This window comes from Equus asinus, chromosome 28 (assembly GCF_041296235.1).
Source record: "Equus asinus isolate D_3611 breed Donkey chromosome 28, EquAss-T2T_v2, whole genome shotgun sequence".
NCBI classification, from domain to species: domain Eukaryota; kingdom Metazoa; phylum Chordata; class Mammalia; order Perissodactyla; family Equidae; genus Equus; species Equus asinus.
In genome coordinates, this window is record NC_091817.1 from 35636546 (window position 1) to 35662836 (window position 26291).

The window sequence follows — 26291 nt, forward strand, 5'->3', positions numbered from 1 at the left end:
AAGAAATAGACAGATGGAAAGAATCCAGATAGAATCCAGAAATAGACCTAAACATGAATAAAGATAGTATGTCAATCAGTAGAGAATAGACAGACTATTGATGAATAGTGTGGAACCTCTGACTAATCATTTTGGAAAAAAATAAGGTGATATCAATAAACCCAATAAATTCCAGATGGATCAAAGGCTTTAAAGTAACAAAAGCATAAAAGTTACAGAAGAGAGCATAAGTGAACTTAGTATCCTGAAGTGGGGACACTTTCTAAGAAGAAGATAAAGACCAGAAGCCATCAAGGAAAAGATGGATAAATTTGACTATATAAAACCATCAGAGAGGCTGGCCCCGTGGCCGAGTGGTTAAAGTTCGCGCGCTCCGCTGCAGGCAGCCCAGTGTTTCGTTGGTTCGAATCCTGGGCGCGGACATGGCACTGCTCATCAGACCACGCTGAGGCAGCGTCCCACATGCCACAACTAGAAGAACCCACAACGAAGAATATACAACTATGTACCGGGGGGCTTTGGGGAGAAAAAGGAAATAATAAAATCTTTAAAAAAAAAAAAAAACCATCAGAGAAAAGCTGAGCAACCCAATACAAAAACAAACAATGTAAAACATTGGTATGACATCAAATCAAATATCAATTGGCAAAAATGCAGACATTTGAAAGTACAAATTCCTAGCAAGGGATTATACCACCATTCTTTGTTGGAATATAAATTTGTGCAACTATTTGGAGAACAATTTGGTAGTAAACGTAAAAAGTTTAAATACATATATTCTTTGATCCAATGTTTCAATTACAAGAATTTGCAGATATAACTCAAAAGTACACCAAAACACCCATCGACAGATGAATGGATAAAGATGTGGTATATATATATATATATATATATATATATATATATATATACAATGGAATACTACTCAGCCATAAAAAAGACAAAATTGTGCCATTTGTGACAACATGGATGGACCTTGAGGGTATTGTGCTAGGCAAAATAAGTCAGATAGAGAAAGACAAATATCATATGATTTCACTCATATGTGGAAGATAAACAAACACGTAAATAAGAAGAACAGATCACTGGTTACCAGAGGAGAAGGGGGTAGAAGGAGGGCAAAATGGGTAAAGGGGCACATATGTAAGGGGATAGAGAAAAACTGAACTGTTGGTGGTGAACACAAAGCAGTCTACTCAGAAACTGAAATACAGTGATGCACACCTGAAATTTACACAATGTTTTAAGCCAATATTACCCCAATAAAATAATTTTTAAAAATAATAAAAAAAAATAAATGGCAGCCAAGAATGATTATCATGATCAAAAAAAAAGGTACATCAAAAATATATGCAGGGATACTCATTGAAATATTTTTAAAGAGAAAGAAAGCCCTAAATAACTGGCAAATGGAGGACTGGTTAAAGGAAGCGTGGTATAACCTACGATGGAACACTACACGGCCTTTGAAAAGAATGGGATGATCTGAATGGACTAACATGGAAGCGTCTGTCAAGCAAAAAACACAAAGTGTCAATTTAAAAAGTCACTAAGTGTGATTCAGTATGAGTCTTCTGAGTAAAAAAGATAAAGATGGATGGATTCTTTATATTGTATTATGTATATTTTATATATAAATTTTGGTTGTATATGCATGGAAAATGTTTCTGAGCAGATACGTGGAAACGTCCTGCTGAGAGGAGTAAGAACTTATTTTTAGTTTATGCCTTCCTATTTTCAAGTTGAATTTTCTAACCACATGGTAGAATACTTTTTATTTTCATATCCAACAGGGGTCATTTCGATAGTGGGTTTATGGGCCATTCGTATTCTTCATCTGGTAATAAATGTTTTTCAGGTGGCCCCTAACCCTTGTCCCTGTTGCTCTCTGCACTGCCTCCTTGTAGATGTGAACCCAAGACTACGGCCAGGTGAGCATTAGGATGCCCTTATCAGATAAATGTAGCCTCCTCGGGGGCTGATGGACTGATAGGGAGCAGGGACATTGTGTGCTCGCTATCAGGGGGATTTCTTCCCCTGGAGGTCAAAAGAGTACTAAATATCCATTGAATAGTTTGGCAATATAGTGATAGTATTGATATTTTTAGAAGACGTGTTTCTTTTTACTTTTCCCAAACTAACTTGGAAATGGCGTTCAGCTCATTGAGGGCAAGAATTATGTTTTATTTGTTTTACTTCCTTCCTCCGACTCCAGCACGGTGCTTAGCACAGATTAGGTGCTCAATAACTATGGGTGAAAGGAATGAAATTAGAAGCTGAAGGACTTTTCCTTCCTTCCATAGGCAAAGTTTGCACTGTAGGACAGTGTCATATTCATTGATTTAACAAATATATTTGCAAATTTTTTTATACATAGCTATTCTCTAAAGTAACGGGTCTCAGACTTCTTCACAGGCCGGTAATGTTTCACCAAAACAGTTGGGAGAGACAAACATAGGAGACTCAATATTTTATTTTGCGGTATAAAGTCATTTAAAAACATCTACTACAATCTGCTATCACTATCATGCCATTGATAAAAAAACATTTAACACCAACAAAACAACAAAACAAAACAGGGAGGCTATAATCTCAGGATAAAAGCCATTTCTTTAAATAGCCGGTACTCCTTCTTTTTTCTCATTTTTGCCTTTGATTGATGAAAACTCCATCAGGGATGAATGTTATCCTATGGGCTGTGTGACCTTGGCCTATTACTCAGCCTGAGGTTCAAGTTGCTTCTCTGTAAAACAGGCAATAATAGTACCCAGTCTGGGTTTATTATGAGGATTAAATGAGATAATGCATATAAATGACCTACCAGTGCCAGGCAGATGGTAAGCATCCAGTAAACATTAGCTATTATTATTGTTGTGAATGATGATATTGTTGTCTTGGAACTGCCACTGTAGAGACTAGGAGGAAGCACCAGACCTCATTTCTCCCTATGAGAACTCAGTGTCTAACTAGAAAGAGAAGCGGGAGGTGAGGAAATGCCCCAGGAGCGATGTGGACTATGAGAGGCGTAAATGTGTTGTCAGACGAGGGAGGCAGTGAGTAGAGTTGGGGAGGCACCGGGCAGGTGGACCAGAAGATACGCAGGTCCGCATCAGCGGGGATGGAATCCCACCCTTTATGCAGCACTTATGGCACACTAGACTATATCAGGTGCTTTACAATCTTCTCATTTCACCCCTATTCAAAAGCTATGTGGCTGTTCCTATTGTCATTCCTGTTTTACAGATGGCAAGACCAAGGTGCAAAGTCACAAAGCTGGTCAGTGGCAGAAGTGGGATTCTGATTCAGTTCTCCTTGACTCGAAAGCGGGGCTGCAGTGTAGACCCAGGCATCCCCCATGCTCTTGACAGTGCCTCGCTGCCCCTCCAGAGCAGTGTGGGCTTTAGCCAGTGGGCCAGGAAAAGCGGCCAAGGAGGAGTGAGCAGGGGCATGACCCGCCTAGGGAGGCGGCATAAGAAGATGGCATATGGGAGACAATGAAACAGGGCAAGAGTGAAAGCAAGAAGATTGGGTTAGAGGGAAACAAGAAGGGCCCATGTGGTCGAAATGGTTGCTCCTTAGAATGATGGGAGCACTCATGTGCCCAGGATATTTCCTTGGGTCTTGTAGCCTAGACTTGGTCGTTAGTGGACACTGTGTAACCACATGGCTCAACCCTGCAGCACGTTCGACTCAATGCTGACCTCTAAAAAACGCCCACGCCAAAAATTAAATCACAGCCTCTCGGGTGAAGCTCAGAGTAACAGATAAGGTTTCATGAGAACTTCAAAAGAAGAACACTAAATCACCACCACCACCACCAAAATCCCATGCTTAATATTTCTTTAAAATGAGGACAGAAATCATACAAATTTCCAGGATTCAGGTCTCTTCCTTCCAACATCTCTTCAAGCATCTTGATTGCAACCTTGCTTCTTGCCTCCCCACCCAGAACACTCTATAACTCCCAATGCTTTCCACCATGCAAGTGAGTGGTCCTGAAGCTTTGACCTCATTAGCTTCAAGGGAATTCTGTGTCTCGTCCTATGCTTCGTCTTTTTTTAAACTCCCCACCTGATTCTAGTGAGCATCCTGATGGAGGGCCTCTGATCTCTATAGAGCATTAATGCCCTCCACAGGGCACAAGAACCTCTTAATAAGTGGCCAGTCACCCCTTGTGGTTTTAACATCTATCACATATGCACTCGGCCTAGTCATGTCCTCTTGCAACATGAGCCACCATCTTGCAGTCAATCGTGGAATATTTATTGAAGCACCTGCCATGTGCTTGACCCTGAGCTGGGTGCTGTGGGAGATGTAAGACCGCAAAAGTTAACTAAGAGCACTTGCTGTTCTTCTGCACATTGCTGGCGCTTGCTATGTTTTGCCTTTCCTGGGGTGCATGTTTTTTAGGCACTTGGGAAGGATTTGACAAATCTCTACTAACATAAGTTGCACGAGAACTTGCTTCAACAAGAATTTGGGCAGAGTGGATTCGAAGTGATTTTTTTTAATTAATTGTAACATGAAAAGAATCTCAGCATCATTAGTCATTAGGAAATTGTAATTTAAAATCACAATGAGATACTTGTAGATGCTTATTAGGATGACTAATATCAAGTGTTGGCAAGAACAGGGAGCAACTGTAGCTGGCATACACTGCTGATGGGGATGCAAAATGGTGCAGCCACTCTGGAAAATACTTGGGTGGTTTCTCATAAAGTTAAATACATGACCGAGGACCAAGCAGTTCCACTCCTAGGTATCTACCTAAGAGAAATAAAAACATGCATCCACACAAAGTCTTGCACAGGAATGTTCACAGCAGCATTGTTCATAATAGCCAAAAAGCAGAAAAAAACAAAATGTGCAAATGCTAGAGAAGAAACTGTGGTTCATCCGTGGAATACCACTTAACAATGAAAAGGAACAAACTACTGATCCACAAGACAACGCGAATGCATCTCAAAAGCATGTGCTAAGGGAAAGAAGCCACTAACAAAAAACTGCCTACTGGATTATCCCATTTATATGGCATTCTGGAAAAAGCAGAATAATCGGGACAAAAATAAAATCAATAGTTGCCTGTCTGAGGGCCAGAAAGGGAGATTGACAAGAAAGAGCAAGAAGGAATTTTTTTTAGGGGTGGTGGTATATCTCAATTGTGGTAATGGTTACATGACTGTTTACATGTGTCAAAACTATAGGACCGTACACTTTAAAAGGGTGAATTTTCCTTAATGTAAATTATACCTTCAGAAGCCTGACTTTTAAAAAATACTAAATAAATTAAAGATAAATACCAAGTTAGGACAAAGGATACATTCTTAGAATAAGGAAAAGTGCCAGGTTAGAAGATGAGGGTAAAGAAAACAAAAACTAAAGCACTTTTCACCCCAAAAGTGGAGTCAGGCCAGGTCTTCATTCCCATACGTTGTGTCCGCGGTGGTTTCTGAACAGTCTCCAATGCTGGGCACTGCTCAAAGCCGTACTTCTACACAATGTGGAGCATTCCCTGGGCCCACCCTGTTTGCAGTTGCCCTATGGTAAGTAGCTGCCTGGATTTCCTGCTGCTCTCTTTCCTCATTTGTAGGAAGCGTGTCTTCAGGGCTGGCAACCAGGCCGTGCTCCAGGCCTCCCCTGGGTCTCCATGGTTATCCCAAACCAAGGGCACAATGCAATGTTTCGGGTTGCACCAACCCGTCATTTTAAAACAAAAGCCTAATGAAAGGGCAGGTGTGCCCGGAGACCTCAGTGATTAGCTGTAATTCTTGGCAGAGTGTGACATGCTTATTCTTCTGAATTAGCGTGGGGCACAAGGCATTTACCATGGTGCTAATTGCTATTGGATGAAAACAAGCAGCCCCAGTATGTGGGCATGAGGCAAGACAAAACAGATGCCAAAGCCATTCAGAGCCATACCCTGCGTCAGACTCTGCGCCGCTGGCTGGGAATGCGTTTGTCTACATGTCAGTCTCCTGTGGGTCGGGCGTGGGGAGGAGAGCCTGGAATCCGACATGATGCTGGTTGGGTAACTGGGCAACCACGCCCCCTTCTTCCTCCCCTGCCCTATGCTCGGCACTTGTGCTCAGCGCTGTTCTCCACACTGACGGAGAGTTAGGGAAATAATGGACACATTCTTAAACATCTCCCCCCAAACCTTGCCGTATATGGAATTTCCTCTGCAAGCAAATGATTGTGCTTAAACAAAGCCAATTGTAGGCCAAGTTTAACTCACACCACCAGACTTCGTCAAAAATGCAAGTCTAGGAAAAATGACAGATTTCAATGTCATTTATTGTGGAAAAAAATTTATCCACATCCTTCTTCCTTGTGTTTCTTCTTGTCTTCCCAGTGATCACCATAGACATATGGAGATGGAGCTATCTAGAAAACCAAATCTTCTGAAATCTTCCAAGTATGGTAACAGAGGTCAATAATAGAGCTAATATCACAGTTCCTTGTATCAACAGGTACCCAGAGATGGTGATGAGGGGACTTCATGAACTGAAAATAAATACCCTTCCTTGTGGTTCTTCATTACTTCTCCTATACTTAAAAGTAAAACTCTGGAAAAAATAAAATGGGAAAAAGATTCTCTTAATGAAAGTTTGCTTATCACCTTAAAGATGAAGGGAAACAGCAATGCTGAGCCTTTAGAATCTGTGGAGGTGAATCAGCCTGTGGGGGTGAATCGAGTCCGTTCCTAAGAGTCTAGCCCAGCTGCCCCTCAAGGCCACCCCAGGCTGGACCAAGCCTGCTGATGGAGACCTTTGGCAGGCAGAAGGGATGCCGAATGCGGAGGTGTCATGGCAAATGGCAGGGCACAGGAGGGAAAAGCATCCTGTAATAATGAAGCTGCCATTTGATGTCATCTAGGATAATCAACTTTGTAGGAGAAAGCTCCATATTTTAGTGAATGTCCCATTTTCGAGGCTGGGGTCCTAGATAAATATGGATCTGATCCTGATTAGTCATCACGAAAGTCTACTCTGTATGCCCAAATTCTGCTTCTCCTAAACCTGGTCAGAATTATTCTCCCCACTGATACCTAGCTGCCCCTTTGCAGTCTGGGGTGATCATGAAGAAACCATGTGTTTCCTGATTAAGCAAGATGACTCCCCATGACCCTATGCCCTTGGACCCAAGACGACACTCCCCAACGACAGTCAAGAGGGGATAGCGTCACAAAAGGAATGGGTATTCCACAAGAAACTGAAGGGAGAGAGGGTAATTAACTAAATTGTTTGCTTGAGTCAATCGAAAATGGATCAAAACCCACTTCTTCCCTTTGCCCTATTCCCAATCGAACTTCTCTGCCATAGTTATTTTTTCCCTCTTAACTACACCATGCTCCTAAGGCTCTCACAAAAATAAAACCAATCCACAAATTATGTTTTTGCTTTTTCTTTACCATGCACCCAACTGCAGAGATATCCTGGAAGTATACTGGGATTGGAGTCAAGGCACTGGGGTTTCAATCTCTTTTCTGCCTCTCAATAACCGAGTAATTATGGCCAAGCCCTTAAGTTCTTCGAGTGTGCCTTTGTGTCTGTAAAATGGGGATAGATTGATGAAATTCCTCCTTCATAGAAGCTTTGTGAAAATTCGAGGTAATAGCACCTCTCATGATGCTTGGCATCTAGTAGCTGTTCATGTATTTCTTGAATCTCAAAGGGGAAAGTGTAGACATTATCTTGCAGGTCAGTTTGCTCCAGAAGGGGAAAAGTATAGTCATTCTTAAAATGTTTGGTGGTTACATACCCTCCCCAAAAAATGCTGATTTTGTGATGATAGAGTTATAAAAACACTGGAATTCAGAAAAGAACCAGCCTGACCTGCCTACTGGGCACACAGGCTGGCAACAGGCGCTCAAGTTCAGCTGTGAGTGTTGTCTTTGCTCAGAGCACCTAAAGGTTACATTTGCATTCGTCATCGCTGCCCTGTCACATTTTGATAAATCGGAAAGCAGCTAGATCTTTATCTTGAAAAACTTCAGTCCCTTTGCTGTAAAGAGAAAGCAGTTTGTTTTCAAAATTGACTGCTCCATTGCCGGGCGTTCCTCCATCCTCTGGTAGCAATTGAGAAAGTGGTCAGGTTTGGGAACTTCCTGCTGGATGATGAAGTAGCTCATGTGACACTCACGCCCAGAGGCTGTTTACATTTTTATTACCATCCTTGGGAACTTTGCTTTTCCCTTCAGGGCTGTTTGAGCTTTGGCCAGCAAATAATCAACTCCCACAAAGGGTAGAACCTGAACTACCTTCTTCTGCTGCCAGTCAAAATGCTACAAATCAGTACAAGGGTTTTTACGCAAATGCCCAGAAACTTCAATTAAAGTGCATGATCTCCATTTGGGACAGAAAACTGACCAGGGAAATTCCAGAAGGGCTGATGAGGTCATGGACCAGAGTTTCCAGGGTGACAACACAGAGATTTCCTCATCCCTCCTCTGAAGTACCTCTCAAAAGTACCAAATACCCCACAGGCTGATGGGAGTGGCTAAAAGTGTTTTCCTCCAACCTACATGGTCAAAGCACCTCAGTTTATTCCAAGAGTCCTGTGGAGAACTTGCCATTCACAGAAAACCTTTGTGTGGTTCAAGGATGATGGGAATCTGAAAGCTGTGTGAACATCAAGCTAGAAGGGAGGGAACTAGCCCTGGCCTGAAGGAAATGGAAGCCAAGCCGACCCCAACTCACTTTCTCCCCTCAGCCTCTTCTCCACTCTCAATTTCCCAGTCCCCTACTGATTCCACCCTTGTCTCCAAAGCCAGGTTCTTCCTTTGCCATGTATACTTGTCCTCCTAGTAATAAAGAAGTGCCAGAACTTCCTAAGATTCTGATTTGGAGAATCTTGAGACTTTAATCAGGAGCCTAGTATTTCTAGAATGATCTACATGAGGGTAGTTAAGAGCAAAGTTGTAAAGGAGAAAAATAAAAGATGCTTAAACATGGAGGGAAGAGGAATGGGTGGAGGATACAAGCATGAAATTTAATGGGCACCAAGAAACCCTGATTTATTTCTGGAAATGAAAATGGACACCTCAAGGGGACAGGAGGCAAAAAACTATGAATAAAAGCCCCATTTAAGGGAAATGAGTAAGAAATGGAGGATGGTGAGTGAAAACTTGGAGTATGTGGCTCAGGAAATCACTCTCTGGCTCCCGTTTTTATAGGCTGCTCCCCTCTGCTGCCCAGCACTTCCTAGCCAGTGACAGCTGAGCCCCCCTTTTATTCCTACAGGAAGAATTTAACAACAGTGCATTTGCAGAGCCAGAATAGCAGTCTAGAGGCTGTGAAGTAAGAGCTGGGACAGGAGGGCTTTGCAGCCAGCAGCTCCTTTGGCCCTGTGTTAATCTGTCTTGCTGTTGCTGCAGAAGTATGGTCTGTGACTCTGGAGGACGTGGATCGTTCCCTCCCCTGATAGGGTCCCAGGCAGAAGCAGGAGGTGTTCCTGGAAGCAGAGGGACATGAATCAGGCAACACATTGAGTAGGGGGAAGAGAGAATCAATCTAGGTGGAGAGCTGGTCACACCAGACATCCCGGAGATGAATTCTAAATGTGGTCTCTTTGGAGAGATTCCATCACTGGGTTCATTATCAGTTTTTGCTGTATAAAACACCACTCAAAACTTAGTGGCTTAACACATCAGGCATTTGTTACTCAGCTCATGATTCCATGGGCTGGCTGGACAGCTAGGATGGCTCTTCCAGTCTGGACCAATGATGTTGGTTTCTGTGGTCTGCTGGAGGCTTGGCTGGAGCTGGATGATCGGGTGAGGGGGTGGGGGGCTGGTCTCACTCATAAGTCTGGCAGTTAGCCTACTGATTGGTCTAGGAGGGCCTCCCCTAGGACTTCTCGTCTCCACTCCATGCAGTCTGTCATCCTCTCACAGCCCAGTGCAAGCCTTTTCACACAGCAGCAGCATCCAAGAGAGCAAGCACAGAAGATGCAGGACCTCTTGAGGCCAAGGCTCAGATCTCATACAACCTCACTACCACTACATTCAAGGATTGGGAAAATAGACTTGTCCTCTTGATGAGAGGAGCTACAGAGAATAAGTGGTCAGTTACAACCTACCACAGCTAACAATCCCACCACCAATGTTCTAGTATTGAATCTGCTCTGGTTGACTACACCACCTTGGGCAAACACTTTGTCTCCTCAAGGCCCATTTTCATCTCTTTCATCATCTAGCATTAAGAGACATGGAGTAGATCATCTCTGAGGACACTTCTAGCTCTAAAATTTGATGATGACAAGAATTATAGTTTGACAACAAGTTTTGGCAAAGATGTGGAGAAATTGGAACCCTTGTGCACTTTTGGTGGGAATGCAAAATGGTGCAGCCTCTATGGAAGACAGTATAGATGTTCCTCAAAAAATTAAAAGGAGAACTACCATGTGATCCGGCAAACCCGCTTCTGGGTATTTATCCAAAAGAATTGAAATCGGGATCTCAGAAAGATATTAGCCCTCTCATGTTCTTTGTAGCATTATTCGCCAATAGCCAAGATGTGGAAACAACCCAAATGTCCATCAGTGGCTAAATGGATAAAGAAAAATGGTATATACATACAATGGAATACTATTCAGCCTCAAAAAAAAGAGGAAATCCTGCAATGTATGACAACATGGATAAACCTGGAGGACATTATCCTAAGTGAAATAAGTGAAATAAGCCAGTCACAGAAGGACAATACTGCAAGATTCTAATTATATGAAGTATCTCTAATAGTCAAATTCATAGGGGCAGAGAGTAGAATGGTAGTTGCCATGGCCTAGAAAGAGGAGGAAATGAGAAATTGCAAAGCAATGAGTATAAAGTTTCAGTTATGCCCAATGAATAAATTCTAGAGATCTGCTGAACAACACGTTGCCTATAGTTAACAATACTATGTTGTGCCCTTAAAAATGTGCTAAGAGAGTTCATCTCATGTTAAATGTTCTTACCATAATAAAATAAAAATGAAAGTAAAGTAAAACAAAGTATAGCTTATATTTGTTGAGTGATTACCATGTGTCAGCACAGTTCTAGGTGCTTTACGTGCAGTAACTTATATAATCGTCACAATAACCCCAGAAGTCCCATTTTACAGGAGAGGAAACTGAGGCACAAAGAGGTTAAATAACTTGCCCCAGGTCACACAGTTAGCATGGCAGAGTCAGAATATGAACACAAGTTTCCTGACTCCAAAGCCCATGGTCGTAACTGCTGGGCTGTGTTGCCTGCCTGGAGCATCACAGTTCTGACGTGAATGACTGAATAGCAAGAATGCATTAAAGATGCTCTGTCTCTCTTGGGACTGCTCCTTCAATGTATTCCTGTGCTTTTAAAAGTTCTTTTTCTGGGGGCCAGCCCAGTGGTGTACTGGTTGGGTTCACACACTTTGCTTTGGCAGCCCAGTGTTCACGGGTTTGGATCACAGGCATGGACCTACACACTGCTCATCCATCCATGCTGTGGCAGCATCCCACATAAAAAATGGAGAAGATTGGCATGGATGTTAGCTCAGGGACAATCTTCCTCACTAAAGAAGAAAAAAAGTTCTTTTTCTGAAACTCAAGTGGTTAAACATAATTCTTGTTCCACCTTCCTGCTCTCATATCTTTATCCTTCCATCCATCCATCCATCCATTCTTTCATTCACAAATATTTATTAAATTCACACAAATGTGAAAATGTGTCATTATTAACAGTCACAGCAGCTGGCATTTTGTGTTTTCATTCCTTCAATTTCGTGCTTCAATTTCATTTCCTCTAGCTTATAGGTTAATGACATTGCTATACCCATATTACAGATGGAGAAGTTAAATCATAAAAGGATCATAAGGCTATTTATATTTATATAAAAGATAGTGATAAAATTGCAGTTATGCTTTTAGCTACCCTATTGTCCCAAAAATCAGATTTCTGATATTTGAGTTAGTAATGAATACTTTATGTTAAAATGATACTTTATTTTATGCTTGATAGTACTTTAGTTTTTAATGCTTCATATGATTCCAAGTCTAAACAGTATAGGAGAGTTTATAATACAAGCCTTCTTCCCTCTGTTCCCCAAGCGCCCCAGTTCTCCTCCCCATGAACAATGTTTTTTGGTTTCTTCTACATTTTTCCAGAGCTATTTGACACATTTATCAGCAAGAACATATACATATATATGTATATGTGTGTCTATTTTCCCCTTTTGGTACATAAATGATAACAAACCAGATACATAGTTCTATATTTTGATTTTTTTAAAGTAATGATATATTTTGGAAATAATTCCTCAAGCTTTTATGGGTGTATAGTATCCCATTATATGGATTTAAATAACTTATTTAACCAGTCTCTTATTGATGGGCTTTTAGGTTATGTGTAATCTTTTGCTATTCTAGATAATGCTGCAATTAATAATTTTGTTCATAAATCTTTTAACAAATGTAGGGCATATCTGTTGCACGGATTTCTGAAAGAGAAATCACTAGGTTAAAAGTTAGCTGCACCAGGGGCTGGCCCCGTGGCCGAGTAGTTAAGTTCGCGCGCTCCTCTGCAGGCGGCCCAGTGTTTCGTTAGTTCGAATCCTGGGCGCGGACATGGCACTGCTCATCAGACCACGCTGAGGCAGCGTCCCACATGCCACAACTAGAAGAACCCACAACGAAGAATACACAACTATGTACCGGGGGGCTTTGGGGAGAAAAAGGAAAAAATAAAATCTTTAAAAAAAAAAAAAAAGTTAGCTGCACCAGTAATAAAGAACACACTGAGTACCAGACCTTGTTTTCTAAGTACCATTCTCCACTGAAAGGAGACAGGTAAATCATTTTGGAAAGTGGTCAGTTCCAAGACAGGAGGTAGGAAGGCGCGAGATGAACCTGGGGCGTCTTATGGTGCCAGAAAGGAAAGAAGTGCTCAAAGAATAATGGGAACTTGACAAGAGAACACACAAGTCAGCTTGAAGGGGAGTCTACGGACCAGTATGAAACAATTTGGTCATCAAAATAATGATAGCCACACAATACAAACTACTAAATCCATGAATTCATCCGATATAAATAGAATACTTCCATAGTCACAAAACATGTCCCCCAAAGATACTTATTAATTACAAAGGGAAAAATAGTAAGCTGACAGATACCACCATAACCAAATGACCAAAATAACATCACCAGTAACAGAGCAAACTGACATCAAGTGAGTACTTATACGATGCACTGAGAATGACACAACATCACTCCTGTGGCTTTTTGCCAAAAATGCACCTGCTGTATCTAATCATGAGCAAACATCAGAAAAATGAAAAATGGAGGATATTCTACAAAATAAGTGACCAGTACTCTTCAAAAATATCCCTAAAGACAAAAAAGACTGAAGAATTACTCCATGTTAAAGGAAAATAAGATATCACAACTAAGTATGACAATTGATTTTAGATTGGATCATAGACGAGCATAAAAATATTTTCTTTTACAATGGACATTAGTAGGAGAGTGGATATAATTTAAATAAGCTATGAAGATTAGATAATAATAGTAGGTTGATGTTAATTTCCTGATTTTGACAACTTTCTTGTGGTTAAATAATAGAATGTCTTTGCTTTTAGAAAATTTTTAGAGGAAAATTCATTGGGAAAATTGTATATGTGTGTCCATACATATAGATGCATATAGCTATACAGATACATAGATATATATGGAAAGAAAGAGAGAAGAGAGAAGGAGAGAGATTGAGAATTATAATGCAAATCTGATAAAACGTTAACATTTTGACAACCTGTGTCATGGGAATTCTTTTCACTATTTTTGCAGTTTTTCTGTAATTTTGAGATTATTTTTTAAATTAAAAGAAAATGTATGTGCATTTGAAATTTTAATAGATTTTGTCAGATTGCCTGCCATCGAAACTGTACAAATATTCTCTTCCAGCACCAGTGTTGTACAAAAGTGGCACTTGATATTTACAAAATACATTCACGCTACACCAGGAGAATTTATTACTACTCCAAGAAATAGGCGAAGGTATTCTCTCCGTTTTACATAACTGAGGCTTCCAGAATTGTAGACAGTAAGAGTAGTGGTTAAGAACACAGGATTTTGAAACAATAATTATATGCTATTTCACTCCAATCAGACTGACAAACAAAAAGTTTGAAAATACCGAATGTTGGCAAGGATGTAAAGAAATAAAAACTCTTATAATCTGTTGGAGGGAGTGTAATTTAGTACAATCATTTTGGAGAGCAATTTGGCAATATTTAATAAAATTGAAGATATGCACGTCCTCAACCCAGCAATCCCACTTCTAGCTGTGTGTCCTAGAGAAACGCTCCCCTCGACGTGTGCACAGACACACTCTCAGCACCTGGTTCCCAGCAGTGAGACTTGTGATAGTGAAAAGTGGGAGAAAAAGTAAATATCCACCAGAACGGCTGAATACATTGTGGTCTGTTTATTACAATAATTAATAATTATAGTAATTAAAGTAAAAGAAATAAAATTATAGTCATACAAAAAAACTCAAAAACGTAAATCAAGAACGCAATTTACAGAAGAATTTGTACCCTTTCTGTGCATTTTTTGAGTGCCATATATTGTTGGTAAACATACTCACATCCATGTAAAACCTTTCCCAGGGAGGGAACCAGCTTCAGTAGAATGGTTATCTGGGGATAGAAAGTGAGAAGAACAGGAATGAAAAAGTCTAAAAGGGAGATCCATCTGTATTTGTAACATTTTATTGCCAAAGAAATAGCTATAAAGCAAAATGACAAAAGTATCAATTAACATTTGTTAAATCGAGTTGCTAAGAACATAGATGTTTATTAGATTATTCTCTGTACTTTTCTGAATGTTTAAAATATATGATAGCAAAAGAAAAAAGTGGGAAACAATCAACATGAGCCTTGAGGTTGAATAATCCTAAATGCAGATCTCCTCCAACACTTACCAGTTGTGTGATATTGAGTGGTGTCCTCAACATCTGCGGACCTCAATTTCACCATGTGCAAAATGGGAATAGTACTGCTTACTTTGGAAAGCTGGTGTGAAGACTGAATGTGGTGATCTGTACAAAGTCCCAACACAGTGCCCTAGTAGGTGCTTAAAAATAGGAGTTATTACTATAATCCAATGATTCTCAACCAGGGACAGTTTTGCAACACACCCCCCCACCACCCACCCAGGAGACCTTTGGCAATGGCAATGTCTGGAGACATGTTTTGGTTGCCACATGGGTGAGGAGATGTTAGTGGCATCTGGTAGGTAGAGGCCAGGATGCTGCTAAACATTCTATAAGGCACAGTATAGTGCCACCCGCTCCCACGACAAACAATTATTCGGCCCAAAATCTCAATAGTGTTGAAGTTGAGAGACTCTGCTATAGTCCACAGCCACCTGGAATTTGAACCAGCCCTCCTGACTCTCAGTTGAGTACTCTTGCCTCTACAACACATAAAATTATGAGGCTAGGGTCTTTCTAAATGACTAGAGTGACTTGTAATGGGTATTAGTCCTCCTTCTAGCCACTTAGTTTCCCGTTGGGTAAAACTTAATATGTTGCTGAGCAGAAGAACTATCTTGCATATAGAGGTCTTCATAAATATTTCTTGAATGAATGCATCAATCAGCAATCAATCAATTAATGAAGCAACCTCTTAAATGGAGAAGGTCTAGTCACTATTCTTGGCTTCTTTGATTTCTTATTCATTTGAAATGAGGGGCTACTCAGTTTTCACTTTCTTACATAAAGAGAAAAACAAAAAAACAAGTGAGTCGGAAGTTCTCAGAGCCTTGAAACCCATCTCAGAGAGGTCTTCTCACAACTATGAGCTAATCTTCCAGTGGCCCTTGTCAAAACACCTCTGGAGTTTGCTGAGACACAGACCTCTTCAGCTTAAACTGACCGTGGCCACACACAGGAAAGTGAGGAATTAACCTAAAGATGATGAGCATAATTATGACACTTAAATTGAATTTGATTCCACAGCTGTGGGAAGCACTTACTTTTTTAATGCAGCATGAAGAATACATACAATTTCTTGCAACTGCTTACTTTTTGCTTTATCCTAGGCACTGATTTGGGGAACCCAGACATTGTGGTTGATCAGAGGACAATTTTGAGGCCCTTCTATCAATTTCTTCACCATCATTTTATAGGGTAAGTCCTGCTTCTTTCTGAACCTCATTTTTTCTAACGTTTCCTTTGGCAACGCTGAAGCTCTCACCATTGTTTCAATGAATATAACAATTCCTAAAATAATACAGACATGTTCTAGTTTCTACTTATGTGTGTGTATGTCCAACAAGACCTGAGGAGAGGAGATTCACCAAACCAAAGAGTGCAGTGAATACAAAAGTCGTTATGACGAGACCTAGCTTCTAGTCCTAACTTCCTGCTCATAACTAGCTGAGTGACCTTGATCTAAGTCACTTGAGACCTCAAGTGACCTGAATGACCTTACTTAACCCCTCAATTTCTTCATCTGCAAAATGAGAGATTTGGACTGGATTATTTGGAAGGTATTTCCCTAAACTCTTTAATAGCACACCCTCATGAAGATCGAAAAACATTAATTTAAAGCAATGACTTCAAAGTATGACGGGCAATCCATCTCCTTCCATCGCTGGAGCACTTGCTGGAAGTGTACCTTCCCCAAGCCCCACCCCAGATCTACCAGGTCAGAATCTCTGAGACTGAAGAGCAGAAAATCTACCTTTTTCACAAACTCCTCAGGTGTATTGGACGCATCGTAACATTTGAGAACCATTGCCCTAACCATTGAAAGTATCATTCTGTTCACATGTACATTCAATTCTGGGAGATGTAATAAGCCAGGTCTGGGCCAGGCAGAACCTGGCTGGAATCGCTTGTGTTCGTAGAAGAATTAACAAGGTTGGCATCTGGTGGCTGATTTATCTTTTGTTTCTTGGCTCCTGACCTTCCCCTCTGGCTCAGTCCTCCACTCAACACTTCTTTGGCCAGATCTAGGTGTCTTATGTGGGATCCTTGGCTCTCCTCCCCTTGCCTGCAATTGAACGAGAGTAAAATCCTTTTGGAAATGACCACTGAAGGATTGACTCTCCTCTAGACTCTATTCAAAACATGATCCTGTCAGTCGGCATCACTCCCAGAGACGTCACAGTCATCGCCTCCTCATTTGCAATAGGCTTTGCTGTCAGTCTTTTGCTATGGAGGGTTAGGCTCTGCTCCCAAGGATGTCATCACTATGAAATGACTAAGGGGATGTGGATGAACGTAAAGTACGTTTGTATGTGGAACCAAGATGGCAGACTCCTAGAGAGAAGGGTCTGTGCCCGGAGATCCCAAATCAGACAGCACCAGACCGTGCTCAGAGCTCTGGACTGTGAATCAGAAAAACATTCAGGCTATGCTGTAGTCCGATTCAGTTGCCAATCCAGAATATGTGACATTTCAGGCTTTCTAGGTTGTGTGCCAAAACCCTCAAGGAATCACAGGCCCCCCTAAAGAGACTTATGTCTTAAAGGAAAACTGAATCCAGGCTTTGAAATACAAACAGGGTCTCCCAGTACTGCCTACAGAGACTCCCCATCAGGATCAGTCTAATTGCTCAGTGGGGTGACTGTTGCTCTTCATCAGAGCTTCAGCAGGTGTTATTTTCTGGCATCAAATAAAGGGAATTGGAGCTTTAAGAACATAGTGTTGCTGTTGTCTGCTGTGGGTCACATTTAAAACTCTCCTCCCAAATCACAGGCGAGGCATTGTGTGTGATCTGTCAGGTAAAGTACTAACAAGTGCCCCTTCATGAGAGAACCAGTCCCTGAGAAAGAGCGTTCTAGACAACACCACTGCTGGCAGGGGATGGATGTGGGCTTTATTTGATTTGGGGTTGATTTATTTGTTTGCCTTGCTTCTAGAGAAACATAACTTGGATTTAATGTCTCGAATACTGAATCCAATACTTCTAGGTTCACTGACTTGTTATTATTTAGCATTTATGAAGTATATGTCAGTACACTTGGCGCTTTACAATGACTCATAAAAAGGCATGTTCCTGGCCGTTGAGCATAAGGTGGCTACTGGTTGAATTACTGCCTATGTGGAAATGATCACAGGACAGATCTGGATATCCTTTGCCCTTAGAACAACTATATATCCTGGTTGCTCACTGCATCTGAGTCCAAACAGAGGTCTGGTAGCTGCTGCTACCCTTTCGATGTCAATATCCTAATGAAATAGACTCAGCATATAGTTCCTGACACTTAGGAAAAGCTTAGTAAACACAGATGGCTGGATGGCTGGCTGGCTGGATGGATGGATGGAGAGCTCTCTCTTCAGTGGACATTTGTCATTTCTTGTTTGTTCCTCCACCTGTGGCTTCGTTTATGCGTCTTACAAAACTTGCTGACTTGGAAGGGAACTGTTATTTAAGTGGCTTTTGCAATGAAGGTGAGATCAATATGTCTATGAGGTGGACAGAAACATAATGAGAAACTGATTACACAAAATCATATGAACTTGTTAACATTATATCAATGTCAATTTCTTGGTTTTAATTGTATAAGATGTTACCGTTGGAGGAAGTAGGTAAAGGGCATAGGGGAATCTCTGTACTATTTTTGCAACTTCTGTGAGTCTATAATTACTTCAAAAAAAGAATTACATGAACTTCAGCCTTCATTTCTTTGTAGTCACCTCCATGCCTCCATCTTCTAGTCCCTAGGCCCTCCACTAATGATAGCAAGTCCAAGTGAGTCAGTTTGGGACTTCCAAAAAAGCAGAATCCAAAATAGAATTAGACATGCAAGAAATGTATTGGGGGAAATGCCTGGGAAGCATGAAGTGAGAGGGAGGAAGGCAGGGAGAGTCTTCAAGCTGCCTGTGAAAGGAGAGAGGGAAGGAAGGATCGGGTAGAAAGAGCTCAGACTGCACCCATGTCAGAGAACAATCTCAACCAACCCAGTAAGGAGTCCCTGAGAAAACTGCCTGTTAGAGGCATCCTACATGAGGCTGGATGGCCCGGTTTTCATAACCCCACCAAGTTCAGTCACCACTGGAGCAACCTGGGAGCAGTCTGGCCTGGAAAGAATACTGAGTGAATCTAAAGGTGCAAAGACAGCTGGAGGTCGTGAATCGGCTATGCTTCCAGAGCAGGTTATCTTAACGGGAGAGCTGAGCAGGACATCTCCAAGGCCATCAGACCAAGCAAAGTCTTCCACTTAGTCCTCTTGCCTTCCTACCCAGCTCTTTAGCGACCATGACCCCTTCTCCCTCTGTTGGACTTATATTCTAACTCCCAAACCAGAGTGAATTCCACCCTCTGCTGCTTCTATATATCTGCTCCCTGCCTATCCAATACAGTTTAGGAAAAGTCATAGAACTAAGCCAAATGATCCACCATATGTGTGTGTCATCCAACATCAGGTGGCCCTTGCCACCCCTCAGTCTCCTTTGTTTTCCGTCTCCTGTTGATTCCATGTCACATTTTTCACTGTGTTTATTGCAACCCCATTCTGCTTTCTGCAGCCCGCATTCTTGCTGTTTTCTGCATGGCCCTCCCACATTCGCTCCCTAAGCACTCCCCCTCTCCACATCCACAGCTTTCTTCATCCCCTCTTCCTTCCTTTGAGGATTGGAGAAGGAAAGCTCCTCTCCTCAACAACGTCTTCCCTCTCTTTGACTCCCACTTGCTTTCCGCTTGCCTGTTTTGGTTACCTTAGTTATCCCTCTCTGTCTTATGCATTTTCTTTCTCTCTGCTCCACTGGATTCTTCCCCTCAGTCTATGAACATTGGCTTCTTTATCCTAAACTAAGCTTTCCCCTGATCCTTCTCCCCTTTTCAGCTGTCCTCACGTGTCTCTCCCCTCTTCCTCATCAGACTTTCTGAGAGAGGTTTCTACACTTGCTGCGTCCTCTCCTTTCTCACTAGGCACTCCTCCTCCTTCCCCCTGCCACTGAAATGGAGCTTCCTCCAAGCTCTGTATTGCCAAACCCAGTGCCTCATCTTGGGTCTCACCTTCTATGACCTTTTATCTTGTCTGCCACCCCCTCACTCTCCAACTTTTCTCCTCCCTTGGCTTCTAGGCTGGGCTGCTCCCAACTCTCTTCCTGTCTTTCTGATCTGATCTTTTCTGACTTCTCTTCTTATTGCCTCTAAATATAAATGTTCCTCCAGATGATTCTGTCTTTGTCACTCTTGACTTGACTTCGCATTCGCTCCTCTTACATTCTCTTCCATTTTCATAACTTTGACTCTGCCCGCTCTGCAGAAGTTCTGGGTCCCCAGCTCTAACTTCCCTCTCCAACTTAAATTCCTCAACAGTGTCCCAGTGCTTCTTGCCAGAGCTTCAGATTCTGTGCCTGCACTTCCCTCCCACACTCTCTTCTCTTCCCGGCTTTCCTATCTCTCCTAATGAGACCCCATTCTGTCAGTCACGCAGGTTGGAATCTTATAGTCAACTTGACCCTTCATATCTCTTTCTCTCTCTTCCCTCCACAGTCTCCCCCAGCCTCTCTGTGCCCACGGTCACTGCCCTAGCTCCAGCCCTCACTACTTGCTCTCTAGGTTCCTATAGACATCTCAAAAGTGGCCTTTCCACCTTGAATCTTTTCCCCTTCCAGGCCATAATAGTCACTGATGGCAGTTTTATTTTCCTAAAAGCACAGCTTTCATTATATCTCTTTTGTGCTGAAAAACTTTTTGATGGCTCTACATTGTGTACTCAACTCCTTCCTGTCTCGTAGCTAAAAATAATCTCCTCCCAACTAAACTGTCATGCTATTTTCTTCTAAATGTCCTTCTTTTAGCACTTATTAGTAGCAGCTTATTAACAGGCTAATTCTCCCAGCTCGCTACCCCCTCCTCACTGACCCCCAAATAAATAAAGATGTGTGTGTGTGTGTGTGTGTGTGTGTGTGTGTTTATTCTTGTTCCTAACCTATTCCTCTATATGTTCACCTGGAATAACCCGCCCCCCAGAAAGGATGTGAAAGTAGATCATTCTGTTGGGTTCTACTCTTAAACAGGGGTCACAGGTGGTGACGGAGAGCAAGGTTCTGGGATCATTCTGCCTGGGTTAAATCCTGTAACCTTGGACACGTAATTTACCTCTCTGAGCCTTGGTTTATTCATCTATAAAATAGGCTGATAACTGTATATATGCCATAGGATTATTATGACAACTAAATAAAGTAACGCACACAGCAGGCTTAGAACCACACTTGGCACCTCCCAGTGCTCAGTGTTAGCTATTGTTATCACCGCCATCGTTATTGTTTTATCATGCTGGCAGCATGACATTATCCACAGCTTAATTACTCACTGTTTGGCAGGAGAGACTAACTTGGGAATTATACACAACTGATGAATTAATATCCTGAGTACTTCCATTAAGACATCAGGCTAATAATTTTTGGTACTTTAGATAACCCATGATGGGTCCCAGAGGATCCTGAAACCAAGAGTCTGCATTTTTCCTGGTAGGAACGGACTGTTTTTTTGAGTTTTAACTCTCCAGAGTTTAACGTAGCAGCTTCCACTACTGGACAACTGTAAGCTGAACTGAAGAAGGAGGAAAAAAAGTCCTGTTGACACAGAAATCCCTGGTCCCCTGCACGTGAGATAACACACAGGACTCAGATTATAAATGAGACCAAGGACCTGGCAAAGACGGAAGAAGACAAAAAGGAGTAAGGAAGGGGTTTATTAGAGGAAGTTTTAAAAAAACAATTTGAAATGTAAAAGCTGATTCTAGCAAAGACATTGAAATGAGATTTAAAACTGCACAATTAGATTGTTGAACAACATTGTGGATATAATTAATGCCACTGAACCATACACCTAAAAATGGTTAAAATAGAAAATTTTATGTTGTATATTCACACAATTAAAAAGTAATAAATATACATACCAAAAAAATGGACAGCTAAAATGTATAGCAATTTATAATAATATTTTTGATTCAGAATTTTGTTTGTATAACAGACCCACTTATGCCAGCTTAGTGTTCATTGAGCGCCTACTGTTTACAAGCACCATGCTTGGTACATTGTATCGTGATGTGTAGCTGCATTTTTTATGTGTTAGTACTCGTGTTCATTACTGTTGATGAAAGACTATCATGCATGAAAGGGTAAATGGTTATCAATGTGGTCATAGACCTGTGGGCAAAGTACGCCTGTCTTAATTGAAAGAGAGGAAAAATAAGGACCTGGCTTGCTTCTTTTTCTCAATGAAATGACTGTAAGATTTATCCAAGGAACGCATTCATTTTCATTACAGTGTAATATTCAGTTGTACAAATAGAATTCAAAACATTCTGTTGATGGATCGGTGGTTGCTGCTGTGAACATTCTTATCCTGTGCAGGCATTCTTATCCTGTATCCTGTATCCTGTGCGGGTGTTCACAGATTTCTCTCCACTGGTGTTTCTCCTACTTGAGAGCTCATCACAGTCACTCAGAGCGTTCACTCAGATGACGGGGCCCCACCCTCGGAGTGTCTGATTCAGTGGAACTGGGGTGGGATCTGAGTTTCCATTTCTAACAAGTTCCCCGATGATACTGATGCTGCCAGCCAGGGAGGGGACCACACTTTGAGAACCACTGCTTTAAGTTATAGGAAGGGATTTGCTGGGTCAAAGGGTATGCATCTTTTCTGCTCTACCATTTTAAAAGTAGCATCTTTACACTCCACCAGCAGTGTATGAGTGTTTCATTGTTCTGTCACACCCATATCAACACTTGTTATTGTTAGACTTTAATTTTTGCCAAGTCAGAGGATGTGGTAGTCTCTTATTGTAGTTTTAATTTGCATTTCCTTAATTCCAATGAATTGGAGCACTGATTGGCCATTTGGATTTCTTTTTCATAAAGTGCTATTCCAGTTTTTTGCCCTTTTTCCTGTGGGTTGTCTTTTTCTCAGGATATGTCAGTACTATTGCTGAAAAGACCACAATAAAATTTTTATTAATTAACTTTTAAAACCTAAAGAAATCTTAGTATAGTTGGACAAACTCTTCTTTAGTAATAGCAAAAACAGGTACAGAAGAGAATTCTTTAGATAGCCTCTCTTTGGAAAATGGCTTCAAAGAAAAGTTGAGGACTTTTTCTCCAAACAAGTTGCTAAGTGTAGAGGCAAAACCACGTGGAGGAACTATCAGCATTCTTCATACATCCACTGAAAATGTGTCTGTAAGCACAAGGCCATCTTTAAATGGTAATAATGCAACTGAAATAGATCATTCAAGGAAAGGAGGCCTATTATTGAGGCCAACATGGCCATTGACACTTGTTAGCTTGTCTCTGAAGAACAAACTTTTGAGCAGCAAAAGCTTAAAGTGAATGAAATTGTATGCAATTCTCAATCTGACGAAAGCGCTTTGGGCTCTGGGCCAGAGAATAAATTTGAACCATAGATGGGAATTTTTTCAGGGCCTTAAATTTAAATGACTGAGATTATTTTTAAAGTACCATCCTACTCAGGCTTTCGGAGTAAAAATGTGCTTTTCAATTTTTAAAAAAACTTCGTTTCAACATAGGGATGGAATGCAACATCTTTGACCTTAGATGGTCCAGAAAAGCAGACACTTCATTCTAGTGCATACTCAGTATGGAGTAAAGACACTTATTATAGCCTCTTTCAACTCACAACACACACCCACACACACAGACACACCCCACATACAAATATACACACAGACACATTTGATACACAGTGTACATCCATACGCGTCCACACACACACAGAAACACACATGCACATATATACACAGACCTGTTAAATACACACATTTACATGTGCTCACATGCACACAATTTGTGCCTGGAAAACTTGAAGCAAATATGCATATACTTCGAGTTGGTATAAAGGGATATATCTTCCATTCTGAAAACACTAAATATTATATCATGAAAACAACTATAACTCTCAGTTTCTCAAATGGTCAAGAACAAAGGAACCATTTTAGAATGACTAGTTTGTGTAAAACTTAATTATCTAGGAACTGAAGGCAGTCGCAGGTTTTAAGAGTGGAAAAGTATACCTCAAATTGTTGCTTATTTTTGAGGACGATTAGCCCTGAGCTAACTGCTGCCAATCCTCCTCTTTTTGCTGAGGAAGCCTGGCCCTGAGCTGATATGCATGCCCATCTTCCTCTACTTTATATGTGGGACGCCTACCACAGCATGGCTTGCCAAGTGGTGCCATGTCCACACCCGGGATCCGAACTGGCAAACCCCGGGCCGCTGAAGCAGAACATGCGCACTTAACCGCTACACCACTGGGTCAGTCCCTGTTGTGTATTTTAAGGATGCCATACCTAAACATTACACAGATTTCCTTTAAGGTACAAGCATTTAAAGGGAAAATGTGTTGCTATGGCTTTCTCTTCCACTCTCTTGAATAAATAAGGTAGAATTAATGGTAAGTATAAATTAATCTGTATAGCTGGGAAAGGACCCCCCCCCCACCATAAGAGGCATAATGAAGCTGCTTCCTAAAGCTTGCCCCCCCTCCACCCCTCAGCACCTCAAGGCTCAATGGGTGGCAGTTGCCCAGGTGGCTGCTTAGGGCCCTAGACAGTGCAGATTCTGTATTCCCAATCCATGTACCTGCATACTTCTTGTCCTGAGCCCTGTGCTCACAACTCCACATCTAGCTGGGGAAGCCCTGCTTGGGAACACAGACCCATAAATCTGTGACTCGGCAGCTCTTCATTGGCCAAGTCTTCTCCCTCAAAGCCTCTGGCCATGAAGGCAAAGCCAGACCCCAGTGATCACCAAAAGCTGTCAACAGGGCCTGGTGTTTAGGATGCGTTACTTCTGGAACCTCCATGGACCACTGTGGATCAGCTCTCTCCTAGAATGTTACAACTCTGGTGCTTAGAATCAAGAGATAAATGACCCCCTGTCAGCCAGTGAAGCTCACTTGGCCAAGGTGTCACCCTTACCAGGACCGTCACCATGGAACGTTGGCTAGAAAGCCTGAGACTGCTCACAGAGGAGTGGACTTTCTGGCTTACATTCTAGAAGAAGGAGACAGGGGAGTAGCCTCATGTGGTGACACAGTGTCTGTCACCCCACAGCTACCTGAGGCCCATATCCCACTGAAGCATATCCGATTGTGGAACTAGGCAAGGATCCAACCTCTTGAAGTCTACAGATCTACAGAGGCAGCACCGGTTCATCTGCTAGTCCTTGTCATCTTGCAGGACTATCTTCCAACACTTTCACTTCTTCAATTATCAAGACCTTAAAGTAGTTGGGGTGTGGGACTGCCACCCTCTCTGCTCATCGCACAGTTGCAGGGACCTGTTTCATAACACCTGCATCATCACTAGGGGCTACAATCTGGTGAGGTTCCAGAAGGTTCTGAAAGAGCCCATGGAGGGGCCCACTTTGGACTATGCAGAGGCCCCCTAAACTTCCCTCAGCCCATGCAGAGCTCTGAATGGGGTCTTCCACTTCTTTCTAGACAATGTATTTGGACACAATCATCATTTATTTATATAACCACATCTCAGATGGCCATCTCATTTGTGACATCTCTTGATTTATTCATGTATTTACCCATTCATCCAACAAACATTGGTTGAGTGTCTGCTGTTTGCCTGACACAGTGTTGAGTAGCAGGAATCTAAAGGTGAATAAGATATAGTCCCTTTCCTCAAGGAGCTTACAGCTCATGAGAGGAGACAGATGAGTAAATCAACAATTAGAGAAGAATGTGGTAACTATTAGCTTTAGGGGAAATGGAGAGGAAGCTTCTAAAGCAGTTATCATGTCCATGAGCGTAGAGTTTAACAACATGCAATGTCATGCTTCGGACCCTCCTTCACAGGGTTTCCAGGTTTACGCTGCTGAGATAACCAATTTCTCTAGGTCATGCCAGTGTGGAGCAAGGGTCATGTCGATGTGGGTGGCTTTGACCTCCATCTACAATTGTAGGACCTCCATTCTCACTCAAAACCTCCCACAGATGCTCTGGGAAGTGAACCGGAGGGGAGGAATGTCATGTGTGTTCTCATAAGTCCTCTTAGCCCCCACTGATCTCTGAGTCCTCTGCCATATATCAATCTTTGAGTGACTATGCCTCATCCTGCCACTGACATTGCTGTGGTGAAGGTGCATGGCCGCTGTTCGTGCAAAAGCACTGCTTCCTGTCATTCCCAAAGCTGTGGCATTGCTGTTTGACAGCTTCTCCCTGCTGCCAAAGCTGGTGATATCCCACGTCACTGTGCCAGTCACTAAGGGGAACCAGCTGAAGTGGGGGCTGATATAGCCATGAACACCCATGTTCACTTCAGGTGGACATCTCCCACAGTTC

The 26291-nt window shown here is 41.9% G+C and overlaps 1 long non-coding RNA gene across 2 annotated transcripts in view; it reads left to right on the forward strand.

The window, feature by feature from the left end:
• LOC123281727 (uncharacterized) overlaps positions 1–26291 on the forward strand; it is a 689591-nt gene that overhangs the window by 542180 nt on the left and 121120 nt on the right. For both annotated transcript variants that reach the window (XR_011499118.1, XR_006521407.2), the window contains exon 6: positions 16057–16144. This is a non-coding gene — a long non-coding RNA (uncharacterized lncRNA). The remainder of the gene's footprint in view (positions 1–16056; positions 16145–26291) is intronic.